Source organism: Oncorhynchus nerka, unplaced genomic scaffold, assembly GCF_034236695.1.
Source record: "Oncorhynchus nerka isolate Pitt River unplaced genomic scaffold, Oner_Uvic_2.0 unplaced_scaffold_2581, whole genome shotgun sequence".
NCBI lineage: Eukaryota > Metazoa > Chordata > Actinopteri > Salmoniformes > Salmonidae > Oncorhynchus > Oncorhynchus nerka.
Genome location: NW_027038717.1, coordinates 1 through 25848, shown reverse-complemented (window position 1 = coordinate 25848; position 25848 = coordinate 1). Strand labels below are relative to the sequence as shown.

General features: G+C 49.8%; 1 long non-coding RNA gene across 1 annotated transcript; it reads right to left on the bottom strand.

The window, feature by feature from the left end:
- Nucleotides 1–5827: 5827 nt before the first annotated feature.
- LOC135567123 (uncharacterized) lies at nucleotides 5828–23374 on the bottom strand. The gene is made up of 3 exons (XR_010462260.1): nucleotides 22927–23374; nucleotides 21824–21973; nucleotides 5828–5991 (listed from the first exon to the last, which is right to left on the bottom strand). It is a non-coding gene; the product is annotated as an uncharacterized LOC135567123 (long non-coding RNA).
- Between the last annotated feature and the right edge of the window lie 2474 nt (nucleotides 23375–25848).

Sequence of the window (25848 nt, the reverse complement as noted above, 5' to 3'; positions counted from 1 at the left end):
CATTACAGCAGTATGTACCAGTATGTTAGCTACTCTATCCTTATGAACCACATAGCATTACAGCAGTATGTACCAGTATGTTAGCTACTCTATCCGTATGGACCACATAGCATTACAGCAGTACGTACCAGTATGTTAGCTACTCTATCCTTATGGACCACATAGCATTACAGCAGTATGTACCAGTATGTTAGCTACTATATCCTTATGGACCACATAGCATTACAGCAGTATGTACCAGTATGTTAGCTACTCTATCCTTATGGACCACATAGCATTACAGCAGTATGTACCAGTATGTTAGCTACTATATCCTTATGGACCACATAGCATTACAGCAGTATGTTAGCTACTCTATCCTTATGGACCACATAGCATTACAGCAGTATGTTAGCTACTCTATCCTTATGGACCACATAGCATTACAGCAGTATGTTAGCTACTATATCCTTATGGACCACATAGCATTACAGCAGTATGTACCAGTATGTTAGCTACTATATCCTTATGGACCACATAGCATTACAGCAGTATGTACCAGTATGTTAGCTACTCTATCCTTACGGACCACATAGCATTACAGCAGTATGTACCAGTATGTTAGCTACTCTATCCTTATGGACCACATAGCATTACAGCAGTATGTACCAGTATGTTAGCTACTCTATCCTTATGGACCACATAGCATTACAACAGTATGTACCAGTATGTTAGCTACTCTATCCTTATGGACCACATAGCATTACAGCAGTATGTACCAGTATGTTAGCTACTCTATCCTTATGGACCACATAGCATTACAGCAGTATGTTAGCTACTCTATCCTTATGGACCACATAGCATTACAGCAGTATGTACCAGTATGTTAGCTACTCTATCCTTATGGACCACATAGCATTACAGCAGTATGTTAGCTACTCTATCCTTATGGACCACATAGCATTACAGCAGTATGTACCAGTATGTTAGCTACTCTATCCTTATGGACCACATAGCATTACAGCAGTATGTACCAGTATGTTAGCTACTATATCCTTATGGACCACATAGCATTACAGCAGTATGTTAGCTACTCTATCCTTATGGACCACATAGCATTATAGCAGTATGTACCAGTATGTTAGCTACTCTATCCTTATGGACCACATAGCATTACAGCAGTATGTACCAGTATGTTAGCTACTCTATCCTTATGGACCACATAGCATTACAGCAGTATGTACCAGTATGTTAGCTACTATATCCTTATGGACCACATAGCATTACAGCAGTATGTACCAGTATGTTAGCTACTCTATCCTTATGGACCACATAGCATTACAGCAGTATGTACCAGTATGTTAGCTACTCTATCCTTACGGACCACATAGCATTACAGCAGTATGTACCAGTATGTTAGCTACTATATCCTTATGGACCACATAGCATTACAGCAGTATGTACCAGTATGTTAGCTACTCTATCCTTATGGACCACATAGCATTACAGCAGTATGTACCAGTATGTTAGCTACTCTATCCTTACGGACCACATAGCCTTACAGCAGTATGTACCAGTATGTTAGCTACTCTATCCTTATGGACCACATAGCATTACAGCAGTATGTACCAGTATGTTAGCTACTATATCCTTATGGACCACATAGCATTACAGCAGTAAGTATCGGTATGTTAGCTACTCTATCCTTATGGACCACATAGCATTACAGCAGTATGTACCAGTATGTTAGCTACTATATCCTTATGGACCACATAGCATTACAGCAGTATGTTAGCTACTCTATCCTTATGGACCACATAGCATTACAGCAGTATGTACCAGTATGTTAGCTACTATATCCTTATGGACCACATAGCATTACAGCAGTATGTTAGCTACTATATCCTTATGGACCACATAGCATTACAGCAGTATGTTAGCTACTCTATCCTTATGGACCACATAGCATTACAGCAGTATGTACCAGTATGTTAGCTACTCTATCCTTACGGACCACATAGCATTACAGCAGTATGTACCAGTATGTTAGCTACTCTATCCTTATGGACCACATAGCATCACAGCAGTATGTACCAGTATGTTAGCTACTATATCCTTATGGACCACATAGCATTACAGCAGTAAGTATCGGTATGTTAGCTACTCTATCCTTATGGACCACATAGCATTACAGCAGTATGTACCAGTATGTTAGCTACTCTATCCTTATGGACCACATAGCATTACAGCAGTATGTACCAGTATGTTAGCTACTATATCCTTATGGACCACATAGCATTACAGCAGTATGTACCAGTATGTTAGCTACTATATCCTTATGGACCACATAGCATCACAGCAGTATGTACCAGTATGTTAGCTACTCTATCCTTACGGACCACATAGCATTACAGCAGTATGTACCAGTATGTTAGCTACTATATCCTTATGGACCACATAGCATTACAGCAGTAAGTATCGGTATGTTAGCTACTCTATCATTACTGTGAAACCCAACGTTTATTGACTTGATTACTCACATCATTTTTTAGCTAAGTGGTATATAGATTTCAGAGCACTCTCGCGCAGAATAACTGATGAATTTACAAACGCTCAACACCCAGTGAATATGGCCGGTGTCAAACGTCGGCAAAAAAACCCAAACCGTTATTAAATTGTTGCCAGCTGCACAGTTACACTTACCAACACGGCCCAGTACATCACTGGGGCCAAGCTTCCTGCTATCCAGGACCTCTATACCAGGCGGTGTCAGAGGAAGGCCCGGTACATCACTGGGGCCAAGCTTCCTGCTATCCAGGACCTCTATACCAGGCGGTGTCAGAGGAAGGCCCGGTACATCACTGGGGCCAAGCTTCCTGCTACCCAGGACCTCTATACCAGGCTGTGTCAGAGGAAGGCCCGGTACATCACTGGGGCCAAGCTTCCTGCTATCCAGGACCTCTATACCAGGCGGAGTCAGAGGAAGGCCCGGTACATCACTGGGGCCAAGCTTCCTGCTATCCAGGACCTCTATACCAGGCGGTGTCAGAGGAAGGCCCGGTACATCACTGGGGCCAAGCTTCCTGCTATCCAGGACCTCTATACCAGGCGGTGTCAGAGGAAGGCCCTCAAAATTGTCAAAGACTCCAGCCACCCTAGTCCTAGACTGTTCTCTCTGCTACCGCACGGCAAGCGGTACCGGAGCGCCAAGTCTAGGTCCAAGATGCTTCTAAACAGCTTCTACCTCCAAGCCATAAGACTCCTGTTCACCCAATCAAATAGCTTCTCAGACTATTTGCACCCCCCCCCCCCCCCTTCTACACTGCTGCTACTCTCTGTTGTCATCTATGCATAGTCACTTTAATAACCCTACCTACATGTACATATTACCTCAATTACCTCGACACCGGTACCCTGACACCGGTACCCTGTAGTACATTGTCCCTGTAGCGGTACCCCCCTGTATATAGCCTCGCTATTGTTATCTTACTTTTTGTAGGTATTTTCTAAAAAACTGCATTGTTGGTTAAGGGTTTGTAAGTAAGTATTTCACTGTAAGGTCTACTACACCTGTTGTATTCAGCATTTCACTGTAAGGTCTACCTACACCTGTTGTATTCAGCATTTCACTGTAAGGTCTACTACACCTGTTGTATTCAGCATTTCACTGTGAGGTCTACTACACCGGTTGTATTCAGCATTTCACTGTAAGGTCTACCTACACCTGTTGTATTCAGCATTTCACTGTGAGGTCTACTACACCTGTTGTATTCAGCATTTCACTGTAAGGTCTACTACACCTGTTGTATTCAGCATTTCACTGTGAGGTCTACTACACCGGTTGTATTCAGCATTTCACTGTAAGGTCTACCTACACCTGTTGTATTCAGCATTTCACTGTGAGGTCTACTACACCGGTTGTATTCAGCATTTCACTGTAAGGTCTACTACACCTGTTGTATTCAGCATTTCACTGTAAGGTCTACTACACCGGTTGTATTCAGCATTTCACTGTAAGGTCTACCTACACCTGTTGTATTCAGCATTTCACTGTGAGGTCTACTACACCTGTTGTATTCAGCATTTCACTGTAAGGTCTACTACACCTGTTGTATTCAGCATTTCACTGTGAGGTCTACTACACCGGTTGTATTCAGCATTTCACTGTAAGGTCTACCTACACCTGTTGTATTCAGCATTTCACTGTAAGGTCTACTACACCTGTTGTATTCAGCATTTCACTATGAGGTCTACTACACCTGTTGTATTCAGCATTTCACTGTGAGGTCTACTACACCTGTTGTATTCAGCATTTCACTGTAAGGTCTACTACACCTGTTGTATTCAGCATTTCACTGTGAGGTCTACTACACCTGTTGTATTCAGCATTTCACTGTGAGGTCTACTACACTTGTTGTATTCAGCATTTCACTGTGAGGTCTACTACACCTGTTGTATTCAGCATTTCACTGTAAGGTCTACTACACCTGTTGTATTCAGCATTTCACTGTGAGGTCTACTACACCTGTTGTATTCAGCATTTCACTGTGAGGTCTACTACACTTGTTGTATTCAGCATTTCACTGTGAGGTCTACTACACCTGTTGTATTCAGCATTTCACTGTGAGGTCTACTACACCTGTTGTATTCAGCATTTCACTGTGAGGTCTACTACACTTGTTGTATTCAGCATTTCACTGTGAGGTCTACTACACCTGTTGTATTCAGCATTTCACTGTGAGGTCTACTACACCTGTTGTATTCAGCATTTCACTGTGAGGTCTACTACACCTGTTGTATTCAGCATTTCACTGTAAGGTCTACTACACCTGTTGTATTCAGCATTTCACTGTAAGGTCTACTACACCTGTTGTATTCAGCATTTCACTGTAAGGTTCTACTACACCTGTTGTATTCAGCATTTCACTGTAAGGTCTACAACACCTGTTGTATTTGGTGCATGTGACAAATAACATTTGATAACATGAAAACAGCCTAACCAGCTCTGCTAGGGCGAGTAAAATGGTCACAGTGACCCAGTGAGCCAGGGTGCTTGACTGCCTTTGAATGCGTCCAGTAGCAGTGTGCGCTCTGAATGCTCAGATAGTGAAACGCTCATTTACAATTACAATTTACAAACGGACAATCTGACAACGCTCTGGATTTACAAACGCCCAGAGTGCACTCTGGCACCCCAGATTGAATTTCTGAACACACTCGAAATCGTAACTAAACCTGATGCAATACACAAAGCATCATGGGTACTGTAGTCCATCATGCTACCCACCACCACCACATCGTTCTAAACCTGATGCAATACACAAAGCATCATGGGTACTGTAGTCCATCATGCTACCCACCACCACCACATCGTTCTAAACTAGATGCAATATACAAAGCATTATGGGTACTGTATTACAGAGCATGATGGGTATTGTAGTCCATCATGCTACCCACCACCACCACATCGTTCTAAACTAGATGCAATATACAAAACATTATGGGTACTGTAGTACAGAGCATGATGGGTATTGTAGTACATCATGCTACACACCACAACTACATCGTTCTAAACTAAATACAATACACAAAACATTATGGGTACTGTAGTACAGAGCATGATGGGTATTGTAGTACATCATGCTACACACCACAACTACATCGTTCTAAACTAAATACAATACACAAAACATTATGGGTACTGTAGTACAGAGCATGATGGGTATTGTAGTACGTCATGCTACCCACCACAACTACATCGTTCTAAACTAAATACAATACACAAAACATTATGGGTACTGTAGTACAGAGCATGATGGGTATTGTAGTACATCATGCTACCCACCACAACTACATCGTTCTTCTTTCTCTTGGCTTGTTTCCTCTTCCTCTTGTTCTCAGCTTGGTTCTTAGAGTGCTGGGAGTCCTGGCACCGGTTTATACGCAGGAGGCCCCCTGTTGCAATCATGGTCGACGATTCGATTTGATTGGACGACGGGCTTGTCAATCAACCTGGGAGAAGAGGGGGGGGAGAGGGGGAAAACAGGGAGGTCAGTCGGCCGTGTCGATGAAGACTCTTTGCTACATTTACAGTAGTTTCTCAGTACATCCCCCGAAATGATGACTTCATACCTACAACCATTCTAGTATTAATTGAGGGATATCTCGATATGATATTATTTCAAAACACATTTTCAAAAACAAAACGAATCAACAACAAAAAATATCTAAGAAATCAGATGAATCTGTCACTGTTGGGTAGATAAATGACTGCAGAATCCTGTTTCATAGACAGAGATACATGATAACATCAGATAGAAGCAGGCAGAAACAGAGATACATGATACTATCAGATAGAAGCAGGCAGAAACAGAGATACATGATAACATCAGATACATGATACTATCAGATAGAAGCAGGCAGAAACAGAGATACATGATAATATCAGATACATGATAACATCAGATAGAAGCAGGCAGAAACAGAGATACATGATAACATCAGATACATGATACTATCAGATAGAAGCAGGCAGAAACAGAGATACATGATAACATCAGATACATGATACTATCAGATAGAAGCAGGCAGAAACAGAGATACATGATAACATCAGATACATGATACTATCAGATACATGATACTATCAGATAGAAGCAGGCAGAAACAGAGATACATGATAATATCAGATAGAAGCAGGCAGAAACAGAGATACATGATAACATCAGATAGAAGCAGGCAGAAACAGAGATACATGATAACATCAGATACATGATAACATCAGATAGAAGCAGGCAGAATCCTGTTTCATAGACAGAGATACATGATAACATCAGATACATGATACTATCAGATAGAAGCAGGCAGAAACAGAGATACATGATAACATCAGATACATGATACTATCAGATAGAAGCAGGCAGAAACAGAGATACATGATAACATCAGATAGAAGCAGGCAGAAACAGAGATACATGATAACATCAGATAGAAGCAGGCAGAAACAGAGATATATGATACTATCAGATAGAAGCAGGCAGAAACAGAGATACATGATAACATCAGATAGAAGCAGGCAGAAACAGAGATACATGATAACATCAGATAGAAGCAGGCAGAAACAGAGATATATGATAACATCAGATAGAAGCAGGCAGAAACAGAGATACATGATACTATCAGATAGAAGCAGGCAGAAACAGAGATACATGATAATATCAGATAGAAGCAGGCAGAAACAGAGATACATGATAATATCAGATACATGACACTATCAGATAGAAGCAGGCAGAAACAGAGATACATGATAATATCAGATACATGATACTATCAGATAGAAGCAGGCAGAAACAGAGATACATGATACTATCAGATAGAAGCAGGCAGAAACAGAGATACATGATAACATCAGATACATGATAATATCAGATAGAAACATGTATCTATAATCAGTCTGTATTCAGTCTGTATTCAGTCTGTATTCAGTCTGTATTCAGTCTGTATTCAGTTGGATGTCAAACCTGCGAAACACTTGAGACCACACAACCACCCAGCAGGACAACCACCCAGCAGGACAACCACCCAGCAAGAGAACCACCCAGCAGGACAACCACCCAGCAGGACAACCACCCAGCAGGACAACCACCCATCAGGACAACCACCCAGCAGGAGAACCACCCAGCAGGACAACCACCCAGCAGGACAACCACCCAGCAGGACAAACACCCAGCAGGACAACCACCCAGCAGGACAACCACCCAGCAGGACAACAACCCAGCAGGACAAACACCCAGCAGGACAACCACCCAGCAGGACAACCACCCAGCAGGACAACCACCCAGCAGGACAACCACCCAGCAGGAGAACCACCCAGCAGGACAACCACCCAGCAGGACAACCACCCAGCAGGACAACAACCCAGCAGGATAACCACCCAGCAGGACAACCACCCAGCAGGACAACAACCCAGCAGGAGAACCACTCAGCAGGACAACAACCCAGCAGGACAACCACCCAGCAGGACAACCACCGAGCAGGACAACCGCCCAGCAGGACAACAACCCAGCAGGACAACCACCCAGCAGGACAACAACCCAGCAGTACAACAACCCAGCAGGACAACCGCCCAGCAGGACAACAACCCAGCAGGACAACCACCCAGCAGGACAACCGCCCAGCAGGACAACCACCCAGCAGGACAACCGCCCAGCAGGAGAACCGCCCAGCAGGACAACCGCCCAGCAGGACAACCGCCCAGCAGGACAACCACCCAGCAGGACAACCACCCAGCAGGACAAACACCCAGCAGGACAAACACCCAGCAGGACAACCACCCAGCAGGACAACCGCCCAGCAGAACAACCGCCCAGCAGGACAACCGCCCAGCAGGACAACCGCCCAGCAGGACAACCACCCAGCAGGACAACCACCCAGCAGGAGAACCACCCAGCAGGACAACCACCCAGCAGGACAACAACCCAGCAGGAGAACCACTCAGCAGGACAACAACCCAGCAGGACAACCACCCAGCAGGACAACCACCGAGCAGGACAACCGCCCAGCAGGACAACAACCCAGCAGGACAACCACCCAGCAGGACAACAACCCAGCAGTACAACAACCCAGCAGGACAACCGCCCAGCAGGACAACAACCCAGCAGGACAACCACCCAGCAGGACAACCGCCCAGCAGGACAACCACCCAGCAGGACAACCGCCCAGCAGGAGAACCGCCCAGCAGGACAACCGCCCAGCAGGACAACCGCCCAGCAGGACAACCACCCAGCAGGACAACCACCCAGCAGGACAAACACCCAGCAGGACAAACACCCAGCAGGACAACCACCCAGCAGGACAACCGCCCAGCAGAACAACCGCCCAGCAGGACAACCGCCCAGCAGGACAACCGCCCAGCAGGACAACCACCCAGCAGGACAACCACCCAGCAGGAGAACCACCCAGCAGGACAACCACCCAGCAGGACAACCGCCCAGCAGGACAACCACCCAGCAGCACAACCACCCAGCAGACATCTCCATGTCCAACTCAATCACACCTTCTCTCTTTCTTTCGCTCTCCCTCTCGCTGTCATTATTCATCTCTCACTCCCTCAATCTCTCTCCCTTCCACTCTCTCCCCTGTCCACTCTCTCTCCTTTCCACTCTCTCTCTCCCTTCCACTCTCTCTCCCTCCCATTCTATCCCTTCCACTCTCTCTCCCGTCCACTCTCTCTCCCTCCCACTCTCTCTCCCTCCCACTCTCTCCCGTCCACTCTCTCTCCCTCCCACTCTCTCTCCCTCCCACTCTCTCCCTTCCACTCTCTCTCTCCCTTCCACTCTCTCTCCCTCCCATTCTATCCCTTCTACTCTCTCGCCCTTCCACTCTCTCTCCCTTCCACTCTCTCTCCCTCCCAATCTCTCTCCCTCCCACTCTCTCCCTTCCACTCTCTCTCCCTTCCACTCTCTCTCACTCCCACTCTCTCTCCTTCCACTCTCTCTCTCCCACTCTCTCTCCCTTCCACTCTCTCTCCCTCCCACTCTCTCTCCCTTCCACTCTCTCTCTCTCCCTTCCACTCTCTCTCCCTTCCACTCTCTCCCTTCCACTCTCTCTCTCCCTCCACTCTCTCTCCCTTCCACTCTCTCTCCCTTCCACTCTCTCTCCCTCCCATTCTCTCCCTTCCACTCTCTCTCCCTCCCACTCTCTCTCCCTTCCACTCTTTCTCTCCCTTCCACTCTCTCTCCCTTCCACTCTCTCTCCCTTCCACTCTGTCTTCCTTCCACTCTCTCTCTCCCTTCCACTCTTTCTCTCCCTTCCACTCTCTCTCCCTTCCACTCTCTCTCCCTTCCACTCTCTCTCTCTCCTCCACTCTCTCTCCCTTCCACTCTCTCTCTCCCCTCCACTCTCTCTCCCTTCCACTGTCTCTCCCTCCCATTCTCTCCCTTCCACTCTCTCTCCCTTCCACTCTCTCTCTCCCTCCCATTCTATCCCTCCCACTCTCTCTCCCTCCCATTCTATCCCTTCCACTCTCTCTCCCTCCCATTCTATCCCTCCCACTCTCTCTCCTCCCTCCCCCACTCTCTCTCCCTCCCATTCTATCCTTCCACTCTCTCTCCTCCCATTCTCTCTTCCACTCTCTCCCCTTCCACTCTCTCTCCCACCCATTCTCTCCTTCCACTCTCTCTCCCTCCCTCCCATTCTCTCCTTCCACTCTCTCCCTCCCTCCCATTCTCTCCCTTCCACTCTCTCTCCCTTCCACTCTCTCTCTCCCTCCCATTCTCTCCCCTTCCACTCTCCCCCTATTCTATCCCTTCCACTCTCCCCCCTATTCTATCCCTTCCACTCTCTCTCCCTCCCATTCTCTCCCTTCCACTCTCCCCCCCTATTCTATCCCTTCCACTCTCTCTCCCTCCCATTCTCTCCCTTCCACTCTCTCCCCTCCCATTCTATCCCTTCCACTCTCCCCCCTATTCTATCCCTTCCACTCTCTCTCCCTCCCATTCTCTCCCTTCCACTCTCTCCCCCTATTCTATCCCTTCCACTCTCTCTCCCTCCCATTCTCTCCTCCCACTCTCTCTCCTTCCACTCCCCCCTATTCTATCCCTTCCACTCTCTCTCCCTCCCATTCTCTCCCTTCCACTCTCTCTCCCTCCCATTCTCTCCCCTTCCACTCTCTCCCCCCTATTCTATCCCTTCCACTCTCTCTCCCTCCCATTCTCTCCCTTCCACTCTCTCTCCCTCCCACTCTCTCTCCCTCCCATTCTATCCCTTCCACTCTCTCTCCCTCTCATTCTATCCCTTCCACTCTCTCTCCCTCCCATTCTATCCCTTCCACAATCTCCCTCCCATTCTCTCTTCCACTCTCTCTCCCTCCCATTCTATCCCTCCCACTCTCTCTCCCTCCCATTCTATCCCTTCCACTCTCTCTCCCTCCCATTCTATCCCTCCCACTCTCTCTCCCTCCCACTCTCTCTCCCTCCCATTCTATCCCTTCCACTCTCTCTCCCTCCCATTCTCTCCCTTCCACTCTCTCTCCCTCCCTCCCATTCTCTCCTTCCACTCTCTCTCCCTCCCATTCTCTCCCTTCCACTCTCTCTCTCCCTCCCATTCTCTCCCTTCCACTCTCTCCCCACCCTATTCTATCCCTTCCACTCTCCCCCTATTCTATCCCTTCCACTCTCTCTCCCTCCCATTCTCTCCTTCCACTCTCTCCCCCTATTCTATCCCTTCCACTCTCTCTCCCTCCCATTCTCTCCCTTCCACTCTCTCTCCCTCCCTCCCATTCTCTCCCTTCCACTCTCTCTCCCTCCCATTCTCTCCCTTCCACTCTCGCTCTCTCCCTCCCATTCTCTCCCTTCCACTCTCTCTCCCCCCTATTCTATCCCTTCCACTCTCCCCCCCTATCCAATCCCTTCCACTCTCTCTCCCTCCCATTCTCTCCTTTCCACTCTCTCCCCCTATTCTATCCCTTCCACTCTCTCTCCTCCCATTCTCTCCCTTCCACTCTCTCTCCCTCCCATTCTATCCCTTCCACTCCCCCCTATTCTATCCCTTCCACTCTCTCCCTCCCATTCTCTCCCTTCCACTCTCTCCCCCCTATTCTATCCCTTCCACTCTCTCTCCTCCCATTCTCTCCCTCCCACTCTCCCTCCCTTCCACTCTCTCCCCTATTCTATCCCTTCCACTCTCTCTCCCTCCCATTCTCTCCTTCCACTCTCTCTCCCTCCCATTCTCTCCCTTCCACTCTCCCCCCTATTCTATCCCTTCCACTCTCTCTCCCTCCCATTCTCTCCCTTCCACTCTCTCTCCCTTCTACTCTCTCTCCCTCCCATTCTATCCCTTCCACTCTCTCTCCCTCCCATTCTATCCCTTCCACTCTCTTTCCCTCCCATTCTCTCTTCCACTCTCTCTCCCTTCCACTCTCTCTCCCTTCCACTCTCTCTCCCTCCCATTCTCTCCCTTCTACTCTCTCTCCCTTCCACTCTCTCTCCCTCCCATTCTCTCCCTTCCACTCTTTCTCCCTTCTACTCTCTCTCCCTCCTATTCTCTCCCTCCCACTCTCTCTCCCTTCTACTCTCACTCCGTTCCACTCTCTCTCCCTTCCACTCTCTCTCCCTCCCATTCTCTCCCTTCCACTCTCTCTCCCTCTCATTCTCTCCCTTCCACTCTCTCTGCTGTCCACTCTCTCTCCCTTCCACTCTCTCTCCCTCCCATTCTATCCCTTCCACTCTCTCTCCCTTCCACTCTCTCTCCCTCCCACTCTCTCTCCCTTCCACTCTCTCTCCCTCCCACACTCTCTCCCTTCCACTCTCTCTCTCCCACTCTCTCTCCCCTCCACTCTCTCTCCCTTCCACTCTCTCTCTCCCTTCCACTCTCTCTCCCTTCCACTCTCTCTCCCTTCCACTCTCTCTCTCCCTTCCACTCTCTCTCTCCCACTCTCTCTCCCCTCCACTCTCTCTCTCCCTTCCACTCTCTCTCTCCCTTCCACTCTCTCTCTCCCCTCCACTCTCTCTCCCTTCCACTCTCTCTCCCTTCCACTCTCTCCCTCCAATTCTCTCCCCTTCCACTCTCTCCCTCCCATTCTCTCCTTCCACTCTCTCCCCCTCCCACTCTCTCTCCCTTCCACTCTCTCTCCCTTCCACTCTCTCTCCCTCCAATTCTCTCCCTTCCACTCTCTCTCCCTCCCATTCTCTCCCTTCCACTCTCTCTCCCTCCCACTCTCTCTCCCTTCCACTCTTTCTCTCCCTTCCACTCTCTCTCCCTTCCACTCTCTCTCTCCCTTCCACTCTCTCTCTCCCTTCCACTCTCTCTCCCTTCTACTCTCTCTCCCCTCCACTCTCTCTTCCTTCCACTCTCTCTCCCTTCCACTCTCTCTCCCTTCCACTCTCTCTACCTTCCACTCTCTCTCTCCCCTCCACTCTCTCTCCCTTCCACTCTCTCTCTCCCCTCCACTCTCTCTCCCTTCCACTCTCTCTCTCCCCTCCACTCTCTCTCCCTTCCACTCTCTCTCCCTTCCACTCTCTCTCCCTCACATTCTCTCCCTTCCACTCTCTCTCCCTCACATTCTCTCCCTCCCATTCTCTCCCTCCCATTATATCCCTTCCACTGTCTCTCCCTCCCATTCTCTCCCTTCCACTCTCTCTCCCTTCTACTCTCTCTCCCTCCCATTCTATCCCTTCCACTCTCTCTCCCTCCCATTCTATCCCTTCCACTCTCTTTCCTCCCATTCTCTCTTCCACTCTCTCTCCCTTCCACTCTCTCTCCCTTCCACTCTCTCTCCCTCCCATTCTCTCCTTCTACTCTCTCCTTCCACTCTCTCTCCCTCCCATTCTCTCCCTTCCACTCTTTCTCCCTTCTACTCTCTCCCTCCTATTCTCCCTCCCACTCTCTCTCCCTTCTACTCTCACTCCGTTCCACTCTCTCTCCCTTCCACTCTCTCTCTCCCTCCCATTCTCTCCCTTCCACTCTCTCTCCCTCTCATTCTCTCCCTTCCACTCTCTCTGCTGTCCACTCTCTCTCCCTTCCACTCTCTCTCCCTCCCATTCTATCCCTTCCACTCTCTCTCCCTTCCACTCTCTCTCCCTCCCACTCTCTCTCCCTTCCACTCTCTCTCCCTCCCACACTCTCTCCCTTCCACTCTCTCTCTCTCCCTCTCTCTCCCTCCACTCTCTCTCCCTTCCACTCTCTCTCTCCTTCCACTCTCTCTCCCTTCCACTCTCTCTCTCCCTTCCACTCTCTCTCTCCCTTCCACTCTCTCTCCCACTCTCTCTCCCTCCACTCTCTCTCTCCCTTCCACTCTCTCTCTCCCTTCCACTCTCTCTCTCCCTCCACTCTCTCTCCCTTCCACTCTCTCCCTTCCACTCTCTCTCCTCCAATTCTCTCCTTCCACTCTCTCTCTCCCATTCTCTCCCCTTCCACTCTCTCCCCTCCCACTCTCTCTCCCTTCCACTCTCTCTCCCTTCCACTCTCTCTCCTCTCCAATTCTCTCCCTTCCACTCTCTCTCCCTCCCATTCTCTCCCTTCCACTCTCTCTCCCCTCCCACTCTCTCTCCCTTCCACTCTTTCTCTCCCTTCCACTCTCTCTCCCTTCCACTCTCTCTCCCTTCCACTCTCTCTCCCCTTCCACTCTCTCTCCCTTCTACTCTCTCCCCTCCACTCTCTCTTCCTTCCACTCTCTCTCCCTTCCACTCTCTCTCCCTTCCACTCTCTCTACCTTCCACTCTCTCTCCCCCTCCACTCTCTCTCCCTTCCACTCTCTCTCTCCCCTCCACTCTCTCTCCTTCCACTCTCTCTCTCCCCTCCACTCTCTCTCCCTTCCACTCTCTCTCCTTCCACTCTCTCTCCCTCACATTCTCTCCCTTCCACTCTCTCTCCCTCACATTCTCTCCTCCCATTCTCTCCCTCCCATTATATCCCTTCCACTGTCTCTCCCTCCCATTCTCTCCCTTCCACTCTCTCTCCTTCCACTCTCTCCCTCCCATTCTATCCCTCCCACTCTCTCTCCCTCCCATTCTATCCCTTCCACTCTCTCTCCCTCCCATTCTATCCCTCCCACTCTCTCTCCCTCCCACTCTCTCTCCCTCCCATTCTATCTCTTCCACTCTCTCTCCCTTCCACTCTCTCTCCCTCCCATTCTCTCCCTTCCACTCTCCCCCTATTCTATCCCTTCCACTCTCTCTCCCTCCCATTCTCTCCCTTCCACTCTTTCTCCCTTCTACTCTCTCTCCCTCCCTCCCATTCTCTCCCTTCCACTCTCTCTCCCTCCCATTCTCTCCCTTCCACTCTCCCCCCCCTATTCTATCCCTTCCACTCTCTCTCCCTCCCATTCTCTCCCTTCCACTCTTTCTCCCTTCTACTCTCTCTCTCCCTCCCATTCTATCCCTTCCACTCTCTCTCCCTCCTATTCTCTCCCTCCCACTCTCTCTCCCTTCTACTCTCTCTCCCTCCCATTCTCTCCCTTCCACTCTCTCTCCCTCCCATTCTCTCCCTTCCACTCTCTCTCCCTTCCACTCTCTCTCCCTCCCATTCTCTCCCTTACACTCTCTCTCCCTCCCATTCTCTCCCTTCCACTCTCTCTCCCTTCCACTCTCTCCCTCCCATTCTCTCCCTTCCACTCCCCCCATTCTATCCCTTCCACTCTCTCTCCCTCCCATTCTCTCCCTTCCACTCTTTCTCCCTTCTACTCTCTCTCCCTCCCATTCTATCCCTTCCACTCTCTCTCCCTCCTATTCTCTCCCTTCCACTCTCTCTGCTGTCCACTCTCTCTCCCTTCTACTCTCTCTCCCTCCCACTCTCTCTCCCTCCCATGCTATCCCTTCCACTCTCTCTCCCTCCCATTCTCTCCCTCCCACTCTCTCTCCCTTCCACTCTCTCTCCCTCCCATTCTATCCCTTCTACTCTCTCTCCCTCCCACTCTCTCTCCCTCCCACTCTCTCCCCTCCCATTCTATCCCTTACACTCTCTCCCTCCCATTCTCTCCCTTCCACTCTCTCCCTTCCACTCTCTCTCCCTCCCACTCTCTCTCCCTCCCATGCTATCCCTTCCACTCTCTCTCCCTCCCATTCTTCCCTCCCACTCTCTCTCCCCTTCTACTCTCTCTCCCCTTCCACTCTCTCTCCCTCCCATTCTCTCCCTTCCACTCTCTCTCTCCCTCCCATTCTCTCTCCTCCCATTCTCTCCCTCCCACTCTCTCTCCTTCCACTCTCTCTCCCTCCCTCTCTCTCTCCTCCCATTCTATCCCTCCCATTCTCTCCCTTCCACTCTCTCTCCCTTCCACTCTCTCCCCCTTCCACTCTCTCTCCTCCCACTCTCTCTCCCTCCCATTCTCTCCCTTCCACTCTCTCTCCTCCCATTCTATCCCTACACTCTCTCCTCCCATTCTCTCCCTTCCACTCTCTCTCCCTTCCACTCTCTCTCCCTTCTACTCTCTCTCCCTCCCACTCTCTCTCCCTCCCATTCTCTCCCTTCCACTCTCCCCCCATTCTATCCCTTCCACTCTCTCTCCCTCCCATTCTCTCCCTTCCACTCTCTCTCCCTCCCATTCTCTCCCTCCCATTCTCTCTCTTCCACTCTCTCTCCCTCCCATTCTCTCCCTTCCACTCTCTCTCCCTCCTATTCTCTCCCTTCCACTCTCTCTCCCCCCCATTCTATCCCTTCCACTCTCTCTCCTCCCATTCTCTCCCTTCCACTCTCTCCCTCCCATTCTATCCCTTCCACTTTCTCTCCCTCCCATTCTATCCCTTCTACTCTCTACCTCCCACTCCCCCCATTCCATCCCTTCCACTCTCTCTCCCTCCCATTCTCTCCCTCCCACTCTCTCTCTCCCTCCCACTCTCTCCCTCCCATTCTCTCCCTCCCACTCTCTCTCCCTTCCACTCTCTCTCCCTCCCATTCTATCCCTTCCACCCTCTCTCCCTTCCACTCTCTCTCCCTCCCATTCTATCCCTTCTACTCTCTCTCCCTCCCACTCGCTCTCCCTTCCACTCTCTCTCCCTCCCATTCTATCCCTTCTACTCTCTCTCCCTCCCACTCTCTCTCCCTCCCATGCTATCCCTTCCACTCTCTCTCCTCCCACTCTCTCCCTTCTACTCTCTCTCCCTTCCACTCTCTCTCCTCCCATTCTCTCCCTTCCACTCTCTCTCCCTCCCATTCTCTCTCCCTCCCATTCTCTCCCTCCCACTCTCTCTCCTTTCCACTCTCTCCCCTCCCACTCTCTCTCCCTCCCACTCTCTCTCCCTCCCCATTCTATCCCTTACACTCTCTCCCTCCCATTCTCTCCCTTCCACTCTCTCTCCCTTCCACTCTCTCTCCCTTCTACTCTCTCTCCCTCCCACTCTCTCTCCCTCCCATGCTCTCCCTTCCACTCTCTCTCCCTCCCATTCTCTCCCTCCCACTCTCTCTCCCTCCCATTCTCTCCCTTCCACTCTCTCTCCCTCCCATTCTCTCTCCCTCCCATTCTATCCCTTCCACTCTCTCTCCCTCCCATTCTATCCTTCCACTCTCTCTCCCTCCCATTCTCTCCCTTCCACTCTCTCTCCCTCCCATTCTATCCCTTCCACTCTCTCTCCCTCCCATTCTCTCCCTTCCACTCTCTCTCCCTTCCACTCTCTCTCCCTCCCACTCTCTCTCCCTCCCATGCTATCCCTTCCACTCTCTCTCCCTCCCATTCTATCCCTTCTACTCTCTCCCCTCCCACTCGCTCTCCTTCCACTCTCTCTCCCTCCCATTCTATCCCTTCTACTCTCTCCCTCCCCACTCTCTCTCTCCTCCCATGCTATCCCTTCCACTCTCTCTCCTCCCATTCTCTCCCTCCCACTCTCTCTCCCTTCTACTCTCTCCCTTCCACTCTCTCTCCTCCCATTCTCTCTCCCTCCCATTCTCTCCTCCCACTCTCTCCCCTTCCACTCTCTCTCCTCCCACTCTCTCCCCTCCCATTCTATCCCTTACACTCTCTCCCTCCCATTCTCTCCCTTCCACTCTCTCCCTTCCACTCTCTCTCCCTTCTACTCTCTCTCCCTCCCACTCTCTCTCCCTCCCATGCTATCCCTTCCACTCTCTCTCCCTCCCATTCTCTCCCTTCCACTCTCTCTCCCTCCCACTCTCTCTCCCTCCCATTCTCTCCCTTCCACTCTCTCTCCCTCCCATTCTCTCTCCCTCCCATTCTATCCCTTACACTCTCTCCCTCCCATTCTCTCCCTTCCACTCTCTCTCCCTCCCATTCTATCCCTTCCACTCTCTCTCCCTCCCATTCTCTCCCTTCCACTCTCTCTCCCTTCCACTCTCTCTCCCTCCCACTCTCTCTCCCTCCCATGCTATCCCTTCCACTCTCTCTCCCTCCCATTCTATCCCTTCTACTCTCTCTCCCTCCCACTCGCTCTCCCTTCCACTCTCTCTCCCTCCCATTCTATCCATTCTACTCTCTCTCCCTCCCACTCTCTCTCCCTCCCATGCTATCCCTTCCACTCTCTCTCCCTCCCATTCTCTCCCTCCCACTCTCTCTCCCTTCTACTCTCTCTCCCTTCCACTCTCTCTCCCTCCCATTCTCTCTCCCTCCCATTCTCTCCCTCCCACTCTCTCTCCCTTCCACTCTCTCTCCTCCCACTCTCTCTCCATCCCATTCTATCCCTTACACTCTCTCCCCCATCCTCCCTTCCATTCTCTCCCTTCCACTCTCTCCTCCCTTCTACTCTCTCTCCTTCTACTCTCTCCCTCCCATCCCACTCTCTCTCCCTCCCCATTCTCTCCCTTCCACTCTCTCTCCCTCCCACTCTCTCCCTCCCATTCTCTCCCTTCCACTCTCTCTCCCTCCCATTCTCTCTCCCTCCCATTCTATCCCTTACACTCTCTCCCTCCCATTCTCTCCCTTCCACTCTCTCTCCCTTCTACTCTCTCTCCCTCCCACTCTCTCTCCCTTCCACTCTCTCTCCCTTCCACTCTCTCTGCTGTCCACTCTCTCTCCTGTCCACTCTCTCTGCTGTCCACTCTCTCTCCTGTCCACTCTCTCTCCCTTCCACTCTCTCTCCCTCCCATTCTCTCCCTTCCACTCTCTCTCCCTCCCATTCTATCCCTTCCACTCTCTCTGCTGTCCACTCTCTCCCTTCCACTCTATCTCCCTCCCACTCTCTCCCCCTCCCATTCTATCCCTTCTACTCTCTCTCCCTTCCATTCTATCCCTTCTACTCTCTCCCTCCCACTCTCTCTCCCTCCCATTCTATCCCTCCCATTCTCTCCCTTCCACTCTCTCTCCCTCCCACTCTCTCTCCCTCCCACTCTCTCTCCCTCCCATTCTATCCCTTCTACTCGCTCTCCCTCCCATTCTATCCCTTCCACTCTCTCTCCCTCCCACTCTCTCTCCCTCCCATTCTCCCCCTCCCACTCTCTCTCCCTCCCACTCTCTCTCCCTCCCACTCTCTCTCCCTTCCACTCTCTCTCCCTCCCATTCTATCCCTTCCACTCTCTCTCCCTTCCACTCTCTCTCCCTCCCATTCTATCCCTTCTACTCTCTCTCCCTCCCACTCGCTCTCCCTTCCACTCTCTCTCCCTCCCATTCTATCCCTTCTACTCTCTCTCCCTCCCATTCTATCCCTTCTACTCTCTCTCCCTCCCACTCGCTCTCCCTTCCACTCTCTCTCCCTTCTACTCTCTCTCCCTCCCACTCTCTCTCCCTCCCATGCTATCCCTTCCACTCTCTCTCCCTCCCATTCTCTCCCTTCCACTCTCTCTCCCTCCCATTCTCTCCCTCCCACTCTCTCTCCCTCCCATTCTCTCCCCTTCCACTCTCTCTCCTCCCATTCTCTCCTTCCACTCTCTCTCTCCCTCCCATTCTATCCCTTCCACCCTCTCTCCCTCCCATTCTCTCCTTCCACTCGCTCCTTCCACTCTCTCTCCTTTCTACTCTCTCTCCTCCCACTCTCTCTCCCTCCCATGCTATCCTTCCACTCTCTCTCCTCCCATTCTATCCCTTCTACTTTCTCTCTCCCTCCCACTCGCTCTCCCCTTCCACTCTCTCTCCTCCCATTCTATCCCTTCTACTCTCTCTCCTCCCACTCTCTCTCCCTCCCATGCTATCCCTTCCACTCTCTCTCCTCCCATTCTCTCCCTCCCACTCTCTCTCTCCCTTCTACTCTCTCTCCCTTCCACTCTCTCTCCCCTCCCATTCTCTCTCCCTCCCATTCTCTCCCTCCCACTCTCTCTCCCTTCCACTCTCTCTCCCTCCCACTCTCTCTCCCTCCCATTCTATCCCTTCCACTCTCTCCCTCCCATTCTCTCCCATCCACTCTCTCTCCCTTCCACTCTCTCTCCCTTCTACTCTCTCTCCCTCCCACTCTCTCTCCTCCCATGCTATCCCTTCCACTCTCTCTCCCTCCCATTCTCTCCCTCCCACTCTCTCTCCCTCCCATTCTCTCCCTTCCACTCTCTCTCCCTCCCACTCTCTCTCCCTCCCATTCTATCCCTTCTACTCGCTCTCCCTCCCATTCTATCCCTTCCACTCTCTCTCCCTCCCATTCTCTCCCTCCCACTCTCTCTCCCTCCCATTCTCTCCCTCCCACTCTCTCTCCCACTCTCTCTCCCTTCCACTCTCTCTCCTCCCATTCTATCCCTTCCACTCTCTCTCCTTCCACTCTCTCTCCTCCCATTCTATCCCTTCTACTCTCTCTCCCCTTCCACTCTCTCTCCCTTCCACTCTCTCTCCTCCCATTCTATCCCTTCTACTCTCCCTCCCTCCCATTCTATCCCTTCTACTCTCTCTCCCTCCCACTCGCTCTCCCTTCCACTCTCTCTCCCTCCCTCCCATTCTATCCCTTCCACTCTCTCTCCCTCCCATTTTCTCCCTTCCACTCTCTCTCCCCTCCACTCTCTCTCCCTCCCATTCTCTCCCTTCCACTCTCTCTGCTGTCCACTCTCTCTCCCTCCCATTCTCTCCCTTCCACTCTCTCTCTGTCCACTCTCTCTCCCATTCTCTCTCCCTCCCATTCTATCCCTTCCACTCTCTCTCCCTTCCACTCTCTCTCCCTCCCACTCCCCCCACTCTCTCTCCCTCCCATTCTCTCCCTTCCACTCTCTCTCCTCCCATTCTCTCCCTCCCACTCTCTCTCCCTCCCACTCTCTCTCCCTCCCATTCTCTCCCTCCCACTCTCTCTCCCTTCCACTCTCTCTCCCTCCCATTCTATCCCTTCCACTCTCTCTCCCTCCCACTCTCTCTCCCTTCCACTCTCTCTCCCTCCCATTCTATCCCTTCTACTCTCTCTCCCTCCCATTCTCTCCCTTCCACTCTCTCTCCCTCCCATTCTCTCCCTTCCACTCTCTCTCGCTTCCACTCTCTCTCCCTCCCATTCCAATTCTACCAATATTCTCGCTTCTTTCCAGTCCAGTTTTTACTTACAAACACTAATTAGTGATTGCAGACGTCTGCTGTTGATGAGTTCCAATCACAGGGATATGAATATTAATGTGAAGAGAATATATGAATATTAATATGAAGATAATATATGAATATTCATGAGAAGAGAAGATTGTCTTTGGTCTCAATTGGCACCCTGGCACTACTTTTGGCCAGGACCCATAAGGAATAGGGTGCCATGGCCCATAGGGCTCCGGTCAAACGTAGTGCACTAGATAGGGAATTAGGCTCCCATTTAGAACGCACCCATTGATTGTCTCTATTATTCAGAGAGACTAATGCCTCGTCCACCCCCGACTCCCTCAGTAGGTGTTTAATCACGCTATTAAGTCCTCATTATCCTAGTTCTTAGGTTCACATTCATGAATAACTTTTGAACTCAAATGACTATTCACAGTGGCAATTAGGGAGTTAATGTGATTTCGATTGCCCTGTCTGACAGTCATAAAACATGATTTAAAAAGAAGAAGAAGAAGAAGAAGAAGAAGAAGAAGAAGAAGAAGAAGAAGAAGAAGGGCAGCAAGCTTGCTATCAAGATTCTGACTACAAGGCTGAAGATGGAAGAAGAAGGGGAAAGGGGGGATACCTAGTCAGTACAACTGAATGAAAGGCGGGATACCTAGTCAGTACAACTGAATGAAAGGGGGGATACCTAGTCAGTACAACTGAATGAAAGGGGGGATACCTAGTCAGTACAACTGAATGAAAGGGGGGATACCTAGTCAGTACAACTGAATGAAAGGGGGGATACCTAGTCAGTACAAGTGAATGAAAGAGGGGGTACCTAGTCAGTAAAACTGAATGAAAGAGGGGATACCTAGTCAGTACAACTGAATGCCTTCAACTAAAATGTGTCTTTCACATTTAACCCAACCCCTCTGAATAATCTGGTATCTGTCTTTATTAGTATTATTAGTTTCTGAAAGATGAGAGTTAAAATTGACCTACTTATTCTGTGGACAGAGATGCATGAAACATCGATTGTTGCTTTCCCCAAGAGACTGTTTTTCTTCTGCTAGCGTGAGTCCGTGTGACAGTTGACCCGGAGAGGGGGTGAGAAGGTCCAGACCTGTTTCCAACAGGCATCCGCCTCTCATACTAAACCAAAACATATATATTCCAGTCCTCACTTGAGTTTCACACATGCAGACTTAGATGACAAACATTCACCAGTTCTGCCTCAGTTCAAACTGGACCTGCTATGTCCGCCGCTGACATGACTCACTGACGTGGGCTATTTAAGACGCAGAAAAGTAAGCTACAAAAATGCATTTGTGGCAGCAAACTTCAACTTAGCATATTACCACTGACACAGTACGTTTAGCGCACTGCTGTTGCGCTGCCCACGTACAGACTGAAACAGACAAAGGTCTTCAAGATGCCAGGTTGACATTTATTGTGATGAGTCTTGTCATGGAGGCATAACTAAACGATTTCTGCTTCTGTAGATGGGCCAGCTGCAAAGTTAAAATGGTCTAATAATGTTAGTTTTTTTAAAAGTATGAAAATACCAAAATGAGCACGTTGGTCTTAATTTAAGGGTATGGGTTAGGTATTAGTGTTAGCACAGCGTGGTTACGGTTAGAGTGTAGGTTAATCTGATTGTAAAGACTTTGTGGCCAGCTAGTGACCACTCCACAGAGCTGCATCCAGAACAAGATTCATGACAAAAAAAAGACGATAACCTGCCTTCAATGTTGAGGCAAGAGGATAGACCTCAAGCCAAACACATCAGGTAAACAGACTAAATTCCCCTCACTGCCTTCTCACTTAGCCTATTTAGGCGACTGTCAGTGGCCAATGTAATCATTGTAATACCACATGGTTGATTATTTAAATAACTCCAAGCCAATCCGCTTTTCTAACGAAGTGGTTTAGGAATCAAATCAAATTCGCCTATTCATAAACCGTTAAACCATCTGCGTCTGCGGGGTGTACGTTTTAAGTGTGATGAATTGCATCATAGCCTTAAACATCAAGCTACTATACATATCCGACAGTTAAACATGCAGTACATCAAACAACATAAATCCGATCAACTGGAGCCTTACCAGAAAATGTTTTAAGGTCGCGAATCACCCAAAGCGCGCATCGTGTCTGTCTGAGCGTAATCCGGCGGTCTCCCTGTGCTTTCTCTCTCCCCCCTTTCCCCCCCTAGACACGTATCCGTGGAAACAAAACTGCGATATTGAATGGTCCTCAACAGTAGATGGTTTTACAATATACCACAAGAGGAGGAGCAAACAGCTACATTTACATCTGACACGATTATTGGGGCAATACGGAAATACGTTTCCATTCCAGATATAGTGGCCTTCACTGGGTTACAAATGTTGAGAGGCTCGACATCTGTTAAATTTAGATATTGTAATGAAACAGGCAGGGAGCGGGTCTCGAACCCTCGACCTTCTAGCCCGAAGTCCAGCGCGCTATCGACTGTGCCGCAAAAGCATGCTGAAACTGCAGAGTCGATACAATAAGCTGTGGAACATCCATCCATCCTCTCTCCTTTCCGTTGTGCTTCTTCCTTCACACACAAAAAAAACCCATTGTTGTTCATCCTTCCTGTTGGCTGGATGTTTCTACAAAGATTTCGTCTGCTAAATGACTTAAATGTAAATGTAAAAATGTCCCCTTCTTCTTGGTCTTTATCTGAGCAGCATGGTAGAATATCAGTGTGAGGAGAGACTTCCCCTATTAAGTTCTACAGGACTACCTTGTCTGTAGACTAGGGTCTGAGCATTGTGACAACTGTTAGGCATTCGACCGTAAGGCGCTACGGATGGTAGTGCATACGGCCCAGTACATCACTGGGGCCAAGCTTCCTGCCATCCGGGACCCCCAAAATTGACAGAGACTCCAGCCACCCTAGTCATAGACTGTTCTCTCTGCTACCACATGGCAAGTGGTAACGGAGCACCAAGTCTAGGTCCAAGAGGCTTCTTAACAGCTTCTACCCCCCAAACCACTGCTGAACAATTAATCAAATTGCTAACCAGTCTATTTACATTGACCCCCCCCCCCCTTTGTTTTCACACTGCTGCTACTCGCTGTTTATCTTTGCATAGTCACTTCACCCGGTACCCCCTGTATATAGCCTCCACATTGACTCTGTACCGTAACACCCTGTATATAGCCTCCACATTGACTCTTTACCGGTACCCCCTGTATATAGCCTCCACATTGACTCTGTACCGTAACACCCTGTATATAGCCTCCACATTGACTCTGTACCGGTACCCCCTGTATATAGCCTCCACATTGACTCTGTACCGGTACCCCCTGTATATAGCCTCCACATTGACTCTGTACCGGTACCCCCTGTATATAGCCTCCACATTGACTCTGTACCGGTACCCCTGTATATAGCCTCCACATTGACTCTGTACCGGTACCCCTGTATATAGCCTCCACATTGACTCTGTACCGTAACACCTGTATATAGCCTCCACATTGACTCTGTACCGTAACACCCTGTATATAGCCTCCACATTGACTCTGTACCGTAACACCCTGTATATAGCCTCCACATTGACTCTGTACCGTAACACCCTGTATATAGCCTCCACATTGACTCTGTACCGTAACACCCTGTATATAGCCTCCAGATTGACTTTGTACCGGTACCCCTGTATATAGCCTCCACATTGACTCTGTACCGTAACACCCTGGATATAGCCTCCACATTGACTCTGTACCGGCACCCTGTATATAGCCTCCACATTGACTCTGTACTGGTACCCCCTGTATATAGCCTCCACATTGACTCTGTACCGTAACACCCTGTATATAGCCTCCACATTGACTCTGTACTGGTACCCTCTGTATATAGCCTCCACATTGACTCTGTACCGGTACCCCTGTATATAGCCTCCACATTGACTCTGTACTGGTACCCCCTGTATATATTCTCCACATTGACTCTGCACCGTAACACCCTGTATATAGCCTCCATATTGACTCTGTACCGTACCCTGTATATAGCCTCCACATTGACTCTGTACCGGTACACCCTGTATATAGCCTCCACATTGACTCTGTACCGGTACCCCATGTATATAGCCTCCACATTGACTCTGTACTGGTACCCCTGTATATAGCCTCCACATTGACTCTGTACCGTAACACCCTGTATATAGCCTCCACATTGACTCTGTACTGGTACCCCTGTATATAGCCTCCACATTGACTCTGTACCGGTACCCCTGTATATATAGCCTCCACATTGACTCTGTACCGTGCACCCTGTATATAGCCTCCACATTGACTCTGTACCGTAACACCCTGTATATAGTCTCCACATTGACTTCTGTACTGGTACCCCCTGTATATAGCCCACATTGACTCTGTACCGTACCCCCTGTATATAGCCTCCACATTGACTCTGTACCGTAACACCCTGTATATAGCCTCCACATTGACTCTGTACTGGTACCCCTGTATATAGCCTCCACATTGACTCTGTACCGGTACTCCCTGTATATAGCCTCCACATTGACTCTGTATGCAACCCTTGTATATAGCCTCCACATTGACTCTGTACCGTAACACCCTGTATATAGTCTCCACATTGACTTGCACTGTACCCTGTATATAGCCTCCACATTGACTCTGTACTGTAACACCCTGTATATAGCCTCCACATTGACTCTGTACCGGTACCCCCTGTATATAGCCTCCACATTGACTCTGTACCGGTACCCCTGTATATAGCCTCCACATTGACTCTGTACTGTAACACCCTGTATATAGCCTCCACATTGACTCTGTACCGGTACCCCTGTATATAGCCTCCACATTGACTCTGTACCGGTACTCCCTGTATATAGCCTCCACATTGACTCTGTACCGGTACTCCCTGTATATAGCCTCCACATTGACTCTGTACTGGTAACCCCTGTATATAGCCTCCACATTGACTCTGTACCGTAACACCCTGTATATAGCCTCCACATTGACTCTGTACCGGTATC